Genomic DNA, 17,914 nt, shown 5'->3' with positions numbered 1-17,914 from the left:
GGAGGGTAGGTCCATCAATGGCTGTTTGCCAGGATAGGCAGAGACGGTGTCCCTAGCCTGTGTTTGCCAGAAGCTGGGAATGGGCAACGGGATGGATCATTTGATGGATTACCTGTTCTGTTCCATCTGGGACACCTAGCATTGCCCGATGTTGAAAGACAGGATACTGGGCTAGCTGGACCTTTGGTCTGACTCAGTATGGCCGTTCTTATGTTCTAAAAACCACTTATGTTCTGTAAGTATTTCTACTGTTTCAGAGTAGCAGCCACGTTAGTCTGTATCCACAAAAAGAACAGGAGTACTTGTGGCACCTTAGAGACTAACAAATTTATTTGAGCATAAGCTTTCGTGGGCTACAGCCCACTTCATCAGATGCATACTCTACTTGCGTTACATTGATGACATCTTCATCATCTGGACCCATGGAAAAGAAGCCCTTGAGGAATTCCACCATGATTTCAACAATTTCCATCTCACCATCAACCTCAGCCTGGACCAACCCACACAAGCAGTCAATTTCCTGGACACTACTGTGCTAATAAACGATGGTCACATAAACAGCACCCTATACCGGAAACCTACTGACCGCTATTCCTACCTACATGCCTCCAGCTTCCATCCAGGACACACCACACGATCCATTGTCTACAGCCAAGCTCTACGATACAACCGCATTTGCTCCAATCCCTCAGACAGAGATGAACACCCACAAGATCTCTATCAACGATTCTTAAAACTACAATAACCACCTGCTGAAGTGAAAAAACAGATTGACAGAGCCAGAAGAGTACCCAGAAGTCACCTACTACAGGACAGGCCCAACTAAGAAAATAACAGAACGCCACTAGCCATCACCTTCAGCCCCCAACTAAAAACTCTCCAGTACATCATCAAGGATCTACAACCTATCCTGAAAGACGATCCCTCACTCTCACAGATCTTGGGAGACACACTAGTCCTTGCTTACAGGCAGCCCCACAACCTGAAGCAAATACTCACCGGCAACCACACACCACACAACAAAAACACTAACCCGGGAACCTATCCTTGCAACAAAGCCCAATGCCAACTGTGTCCACATATCTATTCAAGTGACACCATCATTGGACCTAATCACATCAGCCATGCTATCAGGGGCTCATTCACCTGCACATCTACCAATGTGATATATGCCATCATGTGCCAGCAATGCCCCTCTGCCATGTACATTGGCCAAACCAGACCGTCTCTACGCAAAAGAATAAATGGACACAAATCTGACATCAGGAATCATAACAGTCAAAAACCAGTAGGAGAACACTTCAACCTCTCTGGTCACTCAGTATCAGACTTAAAGGTGGCAATTTTGCAACAGAAAAGCTTCAGATGCAGACTCCAATGAGAAACTGCTGAACTGGAATTAATTTGCAAACTAGATACCATTAACTTGGGCTTGAATAGAGACTGGGAGTGGCTGGGTCATTACACAAATTGAATCTCTTTCCCCTTGTTAACTATCCTTACACCTTCTTGTCAACTGTCTGAAATGGGCCATCTTGATTATCGCTACAAAAGTTTTTTTTTTCTCCTGCTGATAATAGCTCATCTTAATTAATTAGCCTCTTAGAGTTGGTATGGCAACTTCCACCTTTTCATGTTCTCTGTATGTATATATATCTTCTTACTATTTGTTTCATTTTATGTGTCTGATGAAGTGGGCTGTAGCCCACGAAAGCTTATGCTCAAATAAATTTGTTAGGCTCTAAGGTGCCACAAGTACTCTTATTTCTCCTGTCCTCTTTTTCAGACCTTTTACTCTACAGCACTCTGGTAATGAAACTGAATTCATGCTATGTAAAAGTAACCAAAAATAACTGACTTGAGATTTCTTCAGCAAGTTCCTTAGTTAACATGTTATAAAATGCTCTGGATGTTATGTATACAAAAGGCAGTACAGATCCTTTGGGACCCAAAAGGAGCCTGGGTAGGTCCTGGACCCAGGCAGCAGTGGCTTAAATCAAATCATCAAGAAAAAAGGCAGAAGCCATAAATGCAACATGAATGAGTCAAAAGGCCCTTGGTCCTCAGGGCCTTCACCTCTAGCTATCTCACTTGTACTTCCAAGAAGTTATAAGTCTCTCAGCGGAAGCCTGGTGCTAGCTCCTCTGTCAGCAAGTTGTTACTCCCTTCAAGTCTCAAGCTCTTCTGCCTCTTCCTGTCTGTTCCTCCCTCTTTATGCTTGGCCTTGGTCTCATTAGCTACAGCAGCTGTGGACATGTCTGTAACACGTTGGGGGGTTGTGTCACCACCTGCCCTGTGACCCCGCGGTATTTCTGTGTTGTGTAGCTCTGACACCAGCATCCTGCTTACAGCACAATGACCTCACCCTGACTTCCACCAGCCTGGTTACTCCTTGCCGGGTGACACCAGCAGCCCCTCCAGTCCCAAGTCTCCCCAAAACTGTCTTCCCTGCAGCCTTCAGTCCCTCTCAGAGAAGTTTTCAAGTTTGCTGCCTCAAAAGAGATGGAACATGCACCCACCTGTTAGTTTGGTTGAGGATTTTACCATTCAGTTTGAAACACAGCACTGAGTTGGCTGTGTAATACAAGATTAAGTGTATTAATAAAGAACAGATATTTCAGTGATAACAAGTAAGAATAGAAGAGATCAGTATGGTTACCAGTGGAACCAAACAAAACACGCTGTCTTGTGACTACAACTTAAATTTTAGCAAGTTACAATCTTTGTCTAAGCAAGTTTCTCATCTATAGTCAGTTTCTAGCTGTCCGGGCCAAGAAGATCCACTTTGCATGAATTCAAAAGGTACTGCTTTCCCTTTGTCCCCTAAGTGACGAAGCCCCAAAGTCTTTCAGCAGTGCCTTATAGCTTCAAAGTTTAACTTTATTTTCAAAGTCCTGGGGGGCTCAGCTTTCTGCATCCACCAGGGAGTCAACTCCATGTTATTTTTTTCAGTCTCCTGTGATTCTACAATTTCTTCCTGAAATCCCCGGCACAAATGAATAGCCCATTGTTCTTGGCCACACCTGGCTTGATTTGTAACTGAGCCAAAAAGGTATTGGCCATTCTCCTTTGTCTGGAAAAAACCTGTTTTGCCTCCTTGGTCTGTTTGCAGACTCCAAACCCTAATATCAGAGAGTATCTATAATTTCACATAGTGTCGTTACATACAATTCACAGTGATATTAATGACCAGCATGTTATTAGTTTTCAAATGATATATTACAAGACACCTTTTAGAAACAGGTGTGTGAGGTGTATTGAGCTGGTCAGGCCAGCTGAGTTTTACTGTTACATATCAGGGAGACCCTGGCCATTAGGCATTGGCATGTGCTTAAGGTCACAGTGTCTCTTCATAATTGACATTTCTCACAGCTGAACAAGGGCTTGTTTTGCAGTCTGCCACTAGGGGGGTTCTTAACCCCTTCCTGCCTGTGTGATGTGGGGTTTGTAGACACCCATCACAGAACCTTTATAGTGATGGTTCTTCAAATCCCATGTTCCCAACGAAGAAAAGAAAAGAAAAAAGAAAAGGCACCATCAAGTGGACACCGCTCAGGAGCTCAAGGGAAGAAGATTGATGCTCAATGCTAAACTTCCAGTATAGCTATGCTGCACTGGTGTATGCCCCATTTTAAGCATCAGTACTGGAGGTTGCATTCAAGTAGTTACACTGGTGTTAAAATCCCCCTGGTGTAAAAGTCTTCTGGCCTGGAGTACGTGAACAGGACAAGATAATGATTTAAGTAGACCAATCTGCTGCTTTTCTGAGATTCGTTTTCCAAGCTCCCTGCTGGATCTCTGGATTCCTTGAAAGCCTCCTGTTGCTAACCTGGTCCTGGGGGAAACCCTCAGTGGATTACATTTGACTCAGATAGGTAACCCAAATCTCTTCCCTAGAGTGCATTTCCTAACTGTCTCCAAACAATAAGCCACAGCATTATGTGATTTTAACTCAAACATACACACTCAAAACCACACATACCCTTTCCTCCTCAGTCTGTCAGCTATAACCCAAAACTAATAATTTTGCCAAATTGCTTTACATGAAGAATTGAACCTTCCAATTTTCTAAATTAACTCATGTTAATTAAAAGGAAATTCTTATTTCCTCTCTTATTTGATTGAGGAAAAAGTCCTTAGGCATAATCTCTCTGAAAAAATTACCTTTTCTTTCATCATCTTCCTCCTATTGTTATCTGAATTGAAATAGCAATGTCCTTTAATAATTTTCAATCCCAAAGCCCCTCTTTTAACTTCAAAAAATTCTCAAAGGAGAAGATTTGCTGCCCCCTCCCCATCTCTGCCATCCTAGCAAAATTCTGCATGTGACAGAAGGAAAGCAAATTAAAGCTGCCTCACTAATTGCAACCATCCCCCAGGAGAGAAAAGGTCCCTGCCTTGACAGTCTAAGGAATACTCAAACTTTAGGGCGCAACTTGAGACTCGATTGGCAATCTGAACATAGGTTCTGAGACAGACACAGTCATATCAATCGGTGGAGTAAACAGTTAAACTTCCCACAAGGTAGGCTCCCTAGAGGTGTAACTGACTGAAGGATATAGCTTGCAAGCTGTTTCAGTTCACTGGATGTGTGCATATTAAATAGCTCTAGTTACTGGAGACATAGGTTGATAATGACACTTGGCAAATGTGAGTTCCATTCTGGGCTTTGAGACTGACCTTTGTAATAAGGCTGTGGTGGTATCACTGTGCATGGAAATGTCAGGCAGCGGTGCCTACGTTAAATTACTCCCATTTCTACTGTAATGAATCAGAGTACTCAGGGGCATGTAAAGTGGAAAGTTCCATTCCTAATAGCTCCTTCCAAATGCTGGTGGCTTCTAGGTTGTATATCCAGCGGAAAACTTTGCTGTAGTCCTATTAAAGTTTTGGCATCACCCATTTTTAATCTTCTCTGTAACAGGCAATTTCAACAAACTTTACCCCATATTTTGAAGAATCAAAAACTCCTTTAAAAAAAGGTAATTAAAGCTTTTCATTTTTGTGCTTCCTCACAAGATGGTAGGAGATATGATGAGTAAGGTGTGGGGCTGAAAATACTTTCAACTGTCTCACTACCGGTCACACAGGAAGTGAAGCAGTTTGCAGGATCAAATGCCTTGTTCATTTCAACAGCTGTGTCTTGACCTGTTTGGAATTAGAGGCATAAGGGCTATGCATAAGTATACAGGGAAGCAACATAAGCTGTTGATCCCAAGGTTTCCTACAAACATGGAAAAGACACCCCATAAACCTTGTTCCCAGAACTGGGCAGGAATGCAGGTCAGTGGTTAAGGCAGGGGCAATGGAAGTCAGGATTACTGGCTTTTGTTCCTGGCTCTGAAGGAAGTGGTGTTAGAAGCTAAAGCAGGGAAGAATAGAGACATCTGGGTTTAGCCTTTATATTGCATAAATATTAACTTTGAAGGAGGCTAGGACCCAGGTTCTCTCATAATAGCCATAGCATATTTTTACTATCATTCTTCCCTGGGATGGTATAGAGAGGATGTGATGTGAAAAGCTTAGGCCTCTGTGTGCCCTATTCACTGTATACACTGATAATATAATGGATTTTGTTGTAAATCTCAAACCGCTCACATCCTATTTTTTAGTAAGCCCCATGTGTTGCAACCTTCTGTTTCCTCAAGCTACAGACAAATCCTATTAGAAGGAGTGGATTAAACTGGGCCTTGACAGATCCGTGCAATTCACAGACTGAAAGGAACAAATTTTCACATAATACTGAATAAGGCTACACCATGATCCCATTAAGGTTACATGATTTCAAAGCTCTCGGGTACAACAATTTTTACACATACATGCAACCAGGTAAATTATGCAACTCAAACGGTTTTCCTTTTTGTTGTGAACAGCCATCTAAAGTGTATTCAATATAAATAAACATTCCAAATCCAGACTGTTAATGGGAATTGGCAGATAAATGGCAACGATCCCAACAGACAGCAACAAATAAGGGCCTGATCTCGTCCTCTGGCTCCATGTACTGAGGGGATCCTCCTCATATGGATCTGCCTCTACCCAAATGGAATGTGGGGGGAGAGGGGTAGGTCTGATACCTCCACAGAAGAATTCCACCCACCCTTAGGTCGCATAGAGGATGAACATGGGAAAAGGGGAGTGTAGTGTATAGGGTAGTATCCCTTTAAAGATGTTGTGAGCCATCTAGTGGTGCTCACTGTGTTCTGTGTGTTAGTAGCTACCAGAAACCAGTCAGAGCAGCAGTATTTATGAAGCTAGGCCTTGCATGTTTGTGTGGTTTCTTCATCTTTTTGGTGTGAAAAGAGAAAAAAGACATAATTGGTTACAAGGATGGGATCCTAATCCAAGAATACAGTGGAATACAGAATGACTGCAGAGGCCAGTTTATTCATAGATATTTAGGTCAGAAGGGACCATTATGATCATCTAGTCTGACCTCCTGCACAAGGCAGGCCACAGAATTTCACCCACCACTCCTGCGAAAAACCTCTCACCTATGTCTGAGCTACTGAAGTCCTCAAATCATGGTTTAAAGACTTCAAGGAGCAGAGAATCCTCCAGCAAGTGACCCATGCCCCATGCTACAGAGGAAGGCGAATCTAAAAGAAAACTGTGTCCTGCAGCTCTGGAAATGTAAGTAAATTGCTCATAAAAAACAAAAAGGGATATCATAATTGCTGTATCATTGGAGCCAGCAACTAAAGATGCCAGGGAACTGCAGCAGCAGCAGCAGCAGCATGTAAGCTGTGCAACAAATAAACTGGAGAGTTAAACAGAAAACACACCATAGAGATCATATCATGCAAAGATATCATGTGCTTTCAGTGTGGGAAATAATAACCCAATGCAAATGGTTGTTGGTTCAAGGACAAATCCTGTGGAAACACCAACAAAATGGGGCACACAGAAAATTCGCAGCTCAACGCCCTCTCCCCCGGCAAAAAAAATCATCATAACCACTACCTGTCGTGGGGTGACTGGCCCTTGATGGTAAGATCGGGTCACTGCACTTGTGCCTGCTCAGCACACCTCTTAAGATAATTAATTAAGTCCAGAGCAAGGGCATTTGATCTGAGTACCTTTCCCTAGTACCTACTGTGGCTTCAGAAAAATAGTGGGCCTAAGCCTGCCCATAACAAAGGGCCCTCCCCCTTAGCTGAGGCGGGACGGGACAGTGAACCCAGGCCACAGCTGAATATGAGGTACAACAAATGAAAGAACAAGGATGGCAGTGAAGGCCATAGGGCGAAAATCAGGCAACAGAAATGGGACACCAAGCAGAGAGCCCCCGGCAGTGCCCACTGCTCCTCAGAATACCCTTCCAGTAAGGGGGCTTAATTGTGGTGATTGATCCCAGGTGTAGGGAGGAAGGGAGCAGGAAATACGTAAAGGGAGCTAGGAACTCAGTGAGAGGAACATTGCAGAGAAGGAAGGACTCCCCTATAGAGAGAGACTGACAGGGAGCTGGCCAGGCTGGAGGGGAAGAGTTCCAAAATAGGGAAGCTTGCTACAGGCTAGAGAGGGACCAACTAGGAGCAAAATAGGTTCCTGTAGAGGAGAAGACCTGAGGAGAAGGTTTAGGGAATCTGGTGAGGTCCTGCTGGAAGAAGAAGTAGGCTGATAAGCCTGAGGAAATTGACCTTAGCTTATCTTCAGTGCTGATTCTCCCTCACTTAAATTCAGCGGCCCAGTCTTTTCAACAAAAACCTGTGGCATATGAAGGGGCATCATTCCCCAGTGCTGCCACCACGTCCTGACGGATTTCCTTTAGGATCAAGCCCCTCTTGTGGGGGTACTTGATCATGGGTCTGATTTCATTCTTCTCCATTTTTCAGATCTTTTGCACAGATGAAAAACTGGTTACTGATTAAAAAAAAACACACAACAATTTCAGCACTTTGAACTTTGAAATCTGTTGGGCCCTAGCATGTCATTAGATAGGTCAGGATAGATTCTTTCTGAATGACCGCTACCTCTCAGAATAAGCTATCTCTCAGACCTAATTTGTATCATGCTATATATATAGTGATAGTTTTGATAATAATGCATGTGTAACTTTTCATTTCCTTTTATTTTAAAACATATAAACATATTAAAGGGGGAGAAGTATGCAGACTATAGGAAAACAGCAGTATCCTTTTAAATAGTTTGTGAGCCTTTGGGTTGTGCTCACTGTTTTATGCTGCAAGATACCAGACAGAGCTGTAGTATGAATATAGCTAGCTCTTGCATTTTTGTGCAGCACGAGTAAGCATATTTTGGACCCAACTGTGCCTCTAGTTTCTTATTATTTGTGTTATGTAAAAAACAAAAAAACTACATAGGGAAGGGTGAATGTACTGGGTTGAGGGCAATGTGGGTGAATAAGGTCTACCACCAGCCCTTTGGAGATTAAAAAGAAGTTCTAGGCTATATTCATTTTCCTGCAGATGCTCCACCATGATGGCAAAACCCCTATTGAAGGAGGCCGCAGGGACAGCTGTGGCCAAGGGGGTCCTGAGAATGGAGAAGGATTGCTGCAAAGGTACAGATGATCCTGTGGCCCCAGGGAACTCTGCGATTCACAGGATTTGTAGCCAGATCCTTAGTTTCTTCTATGTGGGGAAGAAGTTCCCCTTACCCCTAGTGGAAGAATGCAGAGGAGACTTCCTGGGGAGACCCTCCCATATTTGTGTATTACCAGATAGAGGAACAATCTGGCCCTTTTATTGGGGTGGGAGAAGTTTGAATAGGTGACCATCAGCACAATTCATTTAAGTACCTAACACTAAATCCTTCCCCATATTTATCTCAATCCACAAAGAGTTTTCAAAATGGGATGAATAGTCACAGCTCTGTAGCTGCAATGTAGGTATGCAACACCCACAGATAAAGTGGAATTACCCAAGGATGAAAAACAATCAGGATATGAAAATGAATAGCCACCCACTGCTGTCAGTTAAGAATGAATCCCTAAATGGGGAAGTAGATCATTTTGTTAGGTTCTTCGCCATTGCATCAGTCTGGCACACACGTGTAAGGATGCAAGTTACTATCTATCTTTGAATGTGTATGCTAATTCTCAGCTATAATGTTGCATCAGTGTATTTTTACGGTATGTATTAATATCAGTGTATTTACAGTAACTATATATGCCTGCCAGCTGAGGTTCTGGACTTCTGTGTTTACCCATATGGAAGAGTGTCATGGGCATGCATGCATACTCCCTGTAAAAAGGTAAATAGATTACATTTATATGCAGTACATATGTAGTCTGGTTTCTGTGCTAGTGACAACAGAGCCTGGGCGGAAGAGAGGAGAGTGGTACTGAGAAGCCTAAGCAACTAATTGCAGAAATCCACTTAATAGTACCAGCAGGAGCAGCAATGAGCTGGTTTTCCATGTTTTTTTTTTCCCCACTGCTCACCAAAGCTTATGCTCAAATAAATTGGTTAGTCTCTAAGGTGCCACTAGTACTCCTTTTCTTTTTACAAAACAAAGGGGCTCTCTTCAATGTTTGGCGGTGAGAAAATGGTTTGCAAGTATTTAGGAGTGGAAGGATTAGAATCTTATTAGTAGGTGTTAGTGAACATTGATTTCACCATACACAAACTGAAAAACATTTCCATCTAATGAAATTTACAGACAGGCAAAATAAGAAAAATGCAGCTTGAGAACTAAGAGTTTGATTTAAGGATATTTATTATATGTTTTAACGTGATGTTGAAAATTTGTATTGTAATGGTTACAAAGCTTTAACTTTGTGAAACTCAATGTCTGCCATTAACTAATTATTACCTGGCAGCTCCCCCAATAATTTTCTGCAGCTGAAAATTTAAAATGATAAAAATTGAAAAAATGCTTAAAACCAAACTGATATGAGCTGAAGTTATATTTTAAAAAAATGAATTCTGCCAAGCCTGCAACTATTGCTGGCCCACCAAAGAAAAGGTCAGGAACATACGGTTCATGTGCCTAGAAGTGCTTTTTCTATGCTATATTTTTCTTCCTCGGGGCCACAGCCATGAAATGACTACTTGAGAAGTGCCTGGAACTATTTCAGTACATATCCTTTGCCATGAAGCCTACAAAAGAAAGTTTACAGTGATTGCAGCTGGTGTGCTGTGACCACTACCTATCATGCCAACCAGTACTGTCTCATTTCCTTTTACCCCCATCTGTTCTACCCACCTCTTGTCTCTCATGTTATAGATTATAAACTCTTCAGGGCAGTAGACCATTACCCTGTTTGTATTGTGCCTGAGACATTGGGGCTCTGATGCATGACTGGAGCCCCTCGGCACTGATAACGCTATCTTCTTGCTATTTTCCTAATGGCCTGAAGATATTAGCCCAAATTCACCCTGGGTGTAACTCCATTTAAAGTAAATGGAAGGCCCCAAAAGGGAGTTTGGTCGGCAATGAATTTTGGCTTAAAAAACTCCAACTCCGTAGTGTCTGGACCTTGTGATCCAGCCCCCCAAAAAGGCACAATCCCTACAATAATAATGTGGAGAGTAAACAAGAGAACCACATCAGTTACTTATTGGAAGAGGATACAGAGGCACTGCCCCTCCAACTGGAGGTGTTTGTTACCTAATGCTGCCCCGTATTTCACAAGCAGACAGAACAGACACATCCATGAGTTTCCCAGTATTGCCCATCCCAAGCACTCACAACTGGTGAGATTTTTAAGAGTTAAATTGTGTGTGTGTTTATTTGTCTGCTGGTTTTCTGAGCCTTGAGAGTGCACAGGGGACAAGCTTCCAAGCTTTTCTCAGCAAACCTATAACCTTTTTCTTCCCCCCAGAAGAAAGCTGAGAATCTCACACTAACAACATTCCAGGAGCTGGGGCTTTAAGAAAAAAGCACAAAATGTCAAAAGCACTTCCCAAGCTCAGGATCCTTCCTGTAGGAGGTGGGATGGGTGGGAGCTGTCTGCTGTGTTTGTCTAGGAACATTCATCCAGTCAGCAAAATAGCAACTGAAAAGTAGGGCTGACTAGTGGACAACACCGCTGTTTCGTGAGAGCTCGCAAGGTTTAAAATTTGGGTTTTGTCCCACTGCAGTATAAAAAAAAAAATTGAATGTTTCAGAAATAGAATTGTGTTGAAAAAAGTTTGAGGTTTTTTAAAAATCTAAATATGATCTTTTCAGTTTGGGACTGGAGAAGTGAGTGTGTAGCCTGATGGTTTAGATACTAGCCAGGAATGAAAGAAACCAAAGTTCACTTCCCTGCTCTGCTTGAGCCAGTAGCAGCTGGGATTTAAAAAAAAAAACAAAAACACAAAACCACCTCACCTCTGAAATCAGCTAGAGCAGAGAATTGAACCTGGATCTCCCGCAGCCCAGTTTAATGCCCATGTCACAAGGATATAGAATGTCTTCATGTTTCAATGAAATTCAATTTAGTCAAAAATGCTCCAAGCAGCACTACTGCAGAGCCATCATATTGGCTGTTTGTGATGCTGACAGATGAGCTCAGGCCAGAGCCACAGGTCAGTTCAGTTGTGTGTGAATATCAAAAGGAGTTAAATATATTAGTATATATTCAGGCCAATTCACTTGTGTTAATAGAGATAAAAGGAGATGTAGATTGCATTATTTTCACCTATCTATATTCTGTTGTTTACTATTACATTACATTTACATTATGCATGCCTGGTAATTAAATAACCCTGTAAGAGTGTATTCAGGTGTTGTAACATTCCATTAGTTTTCATAAAGTTCTTTGTATTGTTTCCACTTATCTATTCTTATTATTAGATAATGACAGGTGTTTATGTATATCCCTGTAACAAAATAACTCATCAAATGTAAATGAAGAAGAGTGCTAAATTCAAAGCATTTGGCCATTGTGTGAGTAAAAATACTTATCAGATTGTTATCTAGAGAAGAAGCTATAAATACTGATTCAAAGGAAGATCCTTTGTCTCTGAACTGTTTGAGTTCTAACAGGGCAGAATAACTGAACAAGAAGACAAAGATTCCCCAGAATTATTCTGGGTAGCCCTGGGAGAAACTTTTATGAAACTGGCAGTCTGTTACATTACTGCTACTATTTGGAGTTACAAACTGTGATTTACCTGTTATTATATTTTACCTGCTTTAACCTCTTAATTACTCTCAAACTTTTTCTTCGCGAATAAACATATAGTTAGTTTACTATAGAATTGGCTGCCAGTGTTGTCTGGTGTAAGGTCCAGAGTACCAGTTGATCTAGGGTGAGCGTCTGGCCCTTTGGAACTGGGAGCAACCCACTGTGGTATGATTTTAGGTTTAAATAAACTTTTATCACAAAGTTCAGTTTGTCTGGGGCATCAAGATAGTCCCCTTAGTCACATATTGGCTGGAGGCTATGGTAAAACTGGTATAGTAATCCAGGAGTTCACTTTTGTTACTGGCTTAGTGAAATCTAACTATAGATCATACAAACCAGTTTGGGGTGTCTTCTCTTGTTTTCTAACAGTCTTCCCTGAAATAGGCACTCACAGTCGTGAGGCACTCCAGACAGTGTGACTGTGTTCCCAAACTACTCTGTGATACATTAATACTCAGCATAAAATTACTATTCTGGAAAGAACCAAGAGAGGTGTAACAAGCATGGTACAGCTCACAGCTGAGCTATGTTGATGATCTACATCAGTTAATTTTCATAGCACTGATCTACACTATCGGTTTCTCACTTTCATGAGCACAAAAGCTCACTACCTGTTTTTTAAACAAAAACCAGTACTTAGTGAAAATTATTGTGTCAGCATTGCATGCATTTTGCTTCTAGAGTTAAGAGATTAAAATTTGACTGATTATAGAAAAAACAAAAACATTAAAAATATACCTAGCACAATGCCATTCTACAGAGCCAATGTTGCTGATACATCTATAATCTTACCAACATTCCATATAGGTGTTCAGAAAACACAAGTGGTCACTCTGAGACATATACCTTGATGAACTCTGTTGTACACATAATTCTTCTTTGGAAAAAGGAAAATGTGTCTTAGAGAACTGCGATGGGAGCTGGACAGTGGTGCTATTTCCCACTTTAAATAAGTACTAGCTGCAACTCAACATATGGTACGCTAGCTTTGGGTTATATTGTTTCCCCTCAAAACTATTAAAGATGATTACTACTCTCCATTTTCAGGCCAAAAAGAAAAACAAAACAGAAAATACTACAATCAGGTAATGTATTTGGACTCAGTTGAAAACTGTGTCTTTTTAATATTCTGAACTTGGTGGGCTGATTCTCATTTACACAAATGTAGCAGTGTAAAAACAGCTGTAATTACACATGATGCTTCACTTCGAGGAGAGGAAAGTGATCAGGAACAGTCAGCATGGATTCACCAAGGCCAAGTCATGCCTGACTAATCTAATTGCCTTCTATGACGAAATAACTGGTTCTGTGGATGAAGGGAAAGCAGTGGACATGTTGTTCCTTGACTTTAGCAAAGCTTTTGACATGGTCTCCCACAGTATTCGTGCCAGTAAGTTGAAGAAGTATGGGCTGGACGAATGGACTATAAGGTGGATAGAAAGTTGGCTAGATTGTCGGGCTCAACTGGTAGTGATCAATGGCTCCATGTCTAGTTGGCAGCCGGTATCAAGCGGAGTGCCCCAAGGGTCGGTCCTTGGTCCAGTTTTGTTCAATATCTTCATAAATGATCTGGAGGATGGTGTGGATTGCACCCTCAGCAAGTTTGCAGATGACACTAAACTAGGAGGAGAGGTAGATACGCTGGAGGGTAGGGATAGGATACAGAGGGACCTAGATAAATTAGAGGATTGGGCCAAAAGAAATCTGATGAGGTTCAACAAGGACAAGTGCAGAGTCCTGCACTTAGGACGGAAGAATCCAATGCACCACTACAGACTAGGGACCGAATGGCTAGGCAGCAGTTCTGCAGAAAAGGACCTAGGGGTTACAGTGGATGAGAAGCTGGATATGAGTCAACAGTGTGCCCTTGTTGCCAAGAAGGCCAATGGCATTTTGGGATGTATAAGTAGGGGCATTGCCAGCAGATCGAGGGACATGATCGTTCCCCTCTATTCAACATTGGTGAGGCCTCATCTGGAGTACTGTGTCCAGTTTTGGGCCCCACACTACAAGAAGGATGTGAAAAAATTGGAAAGAGTCCAGCGGAGGGCAACAAAAATGATTAGGGGACTGGAACACATGAGTTATGAGGAGAGGCTGAGGGAACTGGGGATGTTTAGTCTATGGAAGAGAAGAATGAAGGAGGATTTGATAGCTGCTTTCAACTACCTGAAAGGGGGTTCCAAAGAGGATGGCTCTAGACTGTTCTCAGTGGTAGCAGATGACAGAACAAGGAGTAATGGTCTCAAGTTGCAGTGGGGGAGATTTAGGTTGGATATTAGAAAAAACTTTTTCACTAGGAGGGTTGTGAAACACTGGAATGCATTACCTAGGGAGGTGGTGAAATCTCCTTCCTTAGAAGTTTTTAAGGTCAGGCTTGACAAAGCCCTGGCTGGGATGATTTAATTGGGGATCGGTCCTGCTTTGAGCAGGGGGTTGGACTAGATGACCTCCTGAGGTCCCTTCCAACCCTGATATTCTATGATTCTATGTTTGTTTCCTGAAAATATAGTGTATCACTGGAAGGAAAAAAAATTTGACAGAGAAGGGAAAAAAAAAATAAGAATGGGGCTGGAAGGTGGGTATGCTACTCAAATAAGAGTGAAGAACTGAGAATGCAGGGCCAGATTCTGAATTACGCTAAGACCATTTTACAGTGGCAGACTGGTGTAAAGGATTTTGTGTGAATTAAAATCCATTTAGTAAGTTTCCTAAATGCTCTACTGGTTAACCACAACTAAAATACTGGCTTCACTACATTCTTTGTTAGCATTATACAATTCAGTGCAAAAGAAATAGGAATACCCATACATTTATATGCTGTATATTGTAAACATCATCAAGAGCTACATTTTTATTTTTTATGTGATGCTCATATAAAAAGCCATTTCAATTTTAGTCCATTTTTCAGGAAAAACAAGACAACCCACAACCTTACCTATCTATGTCCTGTGGCAAATGTCTGAAGAAAGATCATCCTCAAACTGCACCCTAAAAACTGGTGACAAAGGTAAGAAAGACGTGAGTTGCAAGTTGCAGAAGATGCTGCATGGAGAACTAGTAGAGGCACCTCAAATGTCTTCAGGTGGTAGCCCTGCATAGAACACATTGCTGTCATCCAGTCTTGAGGTGAGAAGGGGCAAATTTCAATTGAATCCCTGTTCCCCTGTTCTTTGTATGTCATTTTTCTTCTTAGATGTAAAGGATCTTTGAGGAAGAGACATGTCTTCACTGGTTTGTACAGTATCTTCCACTGGCTGCGTGCTACCATGATAAGATAAGAATAATGGCTTACTGTTGTTGTGAGGTCTTAACTTAAAAGGGTAGCAAACACTTATCTAAATGCAGATATAAGAAAAGATGCTTCTGGCCAGAAACACTAATAAAGATTGTAGATTCAGCAGCACCACTAAAATATGAACCCTTTGGCAAAATTGCAGATAACTCCTCAGTAAGCACGGCAAGAACCATCATCACCAGGTTCTTCCCTGAAAACTCTTCTCCCCCCCCACCCCCCGCCCAGTGTCCAGCTGTCCATATGGGGTCTTGGCCTATTTGCTCTAACTCAGATCCCGGTCTTGTCCAGACACTTGGAAAAGCACAGTCCAGAACTGCACGATCCTGCTTGGATGAGAAAGAGGCAGAGCTGTGTCTCATCTACTTACTAATAACACTGTAACTGACTCACTATCTGCTGGGCAGCCTCACAAACAGGAGGAGGTGAAGACAAAAAAAAACCACCTTGTGGAACCCCATACAAGAGAGTACTAGTGTAATGAATCATCTCTGAGAACCATGAGTGCTCGCTAAGCCTGATGAGTCATCTCTCACCCTGAGTACCTGAGGACGCCATGGCAATCTACCAGGGCTCAGCCATTCCACAGGCCAAAGTCTAACCAGGAGACCCCAGCTCCAGTAATATGGGCTCCCAATGAGAGCAGCTACTCCAGTCTACTCAATATCATTACTCCCTGGGAGTATCCCCCTCTGCCTGATTGTTCTGACAGACCGTGCCTGTGCCTGCTCCTACCCCAGGCCCAGACCCAGATCCGGCTTGTGCTTACTCCTGCTCCAGCCTTGTTCCAGCCCATCCTTGATTCCTGTTCTGATCCCTGACACCAGTTGAGCCTGACCACTAGACCTGACCATGGCTGTTCCAATCACTAGACATGACTGCTGCTCCTTGGTTTCTGACAGCTAGGTAAAGACAAGCAGGTTCAAAACCACGCTCGGGTCAGTCAGAGAGGGAAGAATGGAGTACAGCTTCCACGTGGCTACCAACTGCAGCTAGAGGCTGCAGGCAAAAATAGATAAACCTTCAGCTAATGATACCAAAGACTGAAAAAAAAAATCTAAAGGATAAGCATGAATATTCAACCATTGTCCATAATTAGTGGGAGATAATCAACTGAACTAGTATAATCTCTGACTTTGTGTCTTGCAATGGCACAGAGTGAAAAGGGACAAAGAACTCTAAGTACTCCCTATGGCAACACGACCCTCTCCACAAAGGGAAAATTAGAAATAGGGCAACAGACTGCACAACTGTTATCTTGAAGAGATGGCTTCTTAAGTAAGAGCCTAACTACTGCTCATTTGAGGGATGCTAGCACTTTACCCTTTTCAGAGAGACAATAAACAAGCATCTTCGTCAGGAGACCTTTTCTAGCTTTTACAAACCACAAAGGGTATAGGTCCAGCTGCAGGTTGCAGAAAGAAGCTTTAAATTCTACCAGAGAAGATGCCACATGTGTACATACCTGGATGTGCCCAACTTTGATCACAAAAAATGGATGTGAAAAGTGTCTATTTCTGACCCAGATATCATAGTCTGGGAACCACTCAGAACATGAAGATGATTGCTAAGTAGATAATGCTTAGAAACAACCAAATCTACGGTCAGGGACAAGAGATTATTATAACATTCTGCCATGACACTGACAAACTGGGCTCCCAGCCATAAAGTATTCTCTCTCAATCCTGAAATCCAGTTGTGTCCATCAGCCTCTGTGGGTGGACCACTTAAGTAGGTCCTCCACCCAAAGGGAAGCAATGGTGAGCCCTGACTTCAAACTTTACCCAGGCCTAGGTGTAGAGAGAAAATTGGCCAGGATGGGTTCCTGATTGTTCTTGCAAACATACAAGATCACAAACCAACTCCTGAGAGTTCACATGGCATGGATATTGAAGTCAAGTTAAGATAACACACACGCTCCCCAAGGCTGGACAAACACTCAGTCAGGAATTCAGAGGTTCAATAGGGTGTCTGGCACATGCAAACTATTCCCAACTTTGCCCCACCTTGGTTCTCACACACACACCCTACAGTGCGTGTGTGTGTGTTTTTTTCCTTCTGAACTAGTAATCTCTTACATCTGAAATCATATGTAAGTGATATTGCAAGAGCACCTGTCTCACACTAAAAATTTTATTTACTTACAGAATAGTTATTTCCCAAAAGAGGAATGTAAAACAAACAGTTATTATTAGGATCCATTTATCAGAGTCTTTATGCTGTGTTTTTAAAAAAACTCCTTTTAAAATGCACTGCAATGCCACTGTATTTGGAGAAAAAAATAAACACGAGCCTCACTTTAATAGGAAAATATTCAGTGTTGTTGTGCCATATTGGTCCCACTATATTAGCGAGACAAAGTAATATCTTTTATTAGACCAACTTCTGTTGGTGAGAGACAAACTTTCAAGTTTACACAGAGCTCTCCTTCAAATCTAGGGAAAGAAGATAGGAATTGGGAAGTACTGGCAGATGTGGAATCTGAATATTCAATAAATACTGAGCAGAAACAGTAAGTCTCTGTGTGGGTTTGTGTGTGT

This window comes from Caretta caretta, chromosome 3, assembly GCF_965140235.1.
Source record: "Caretta caretta isolate rCarCar2 chromosome 3, rCarCar1.hap1, whole genome shotgun sequence".
Taxonomy (NCBI): domain Eukaryota; kingdom Metazoa; phylum Chordata; order Testudines; family Cheloniidae; genus Caretta; species Caretta caretta.
This window is presented reverse-complemented; position numbering follows the sequence as displayed.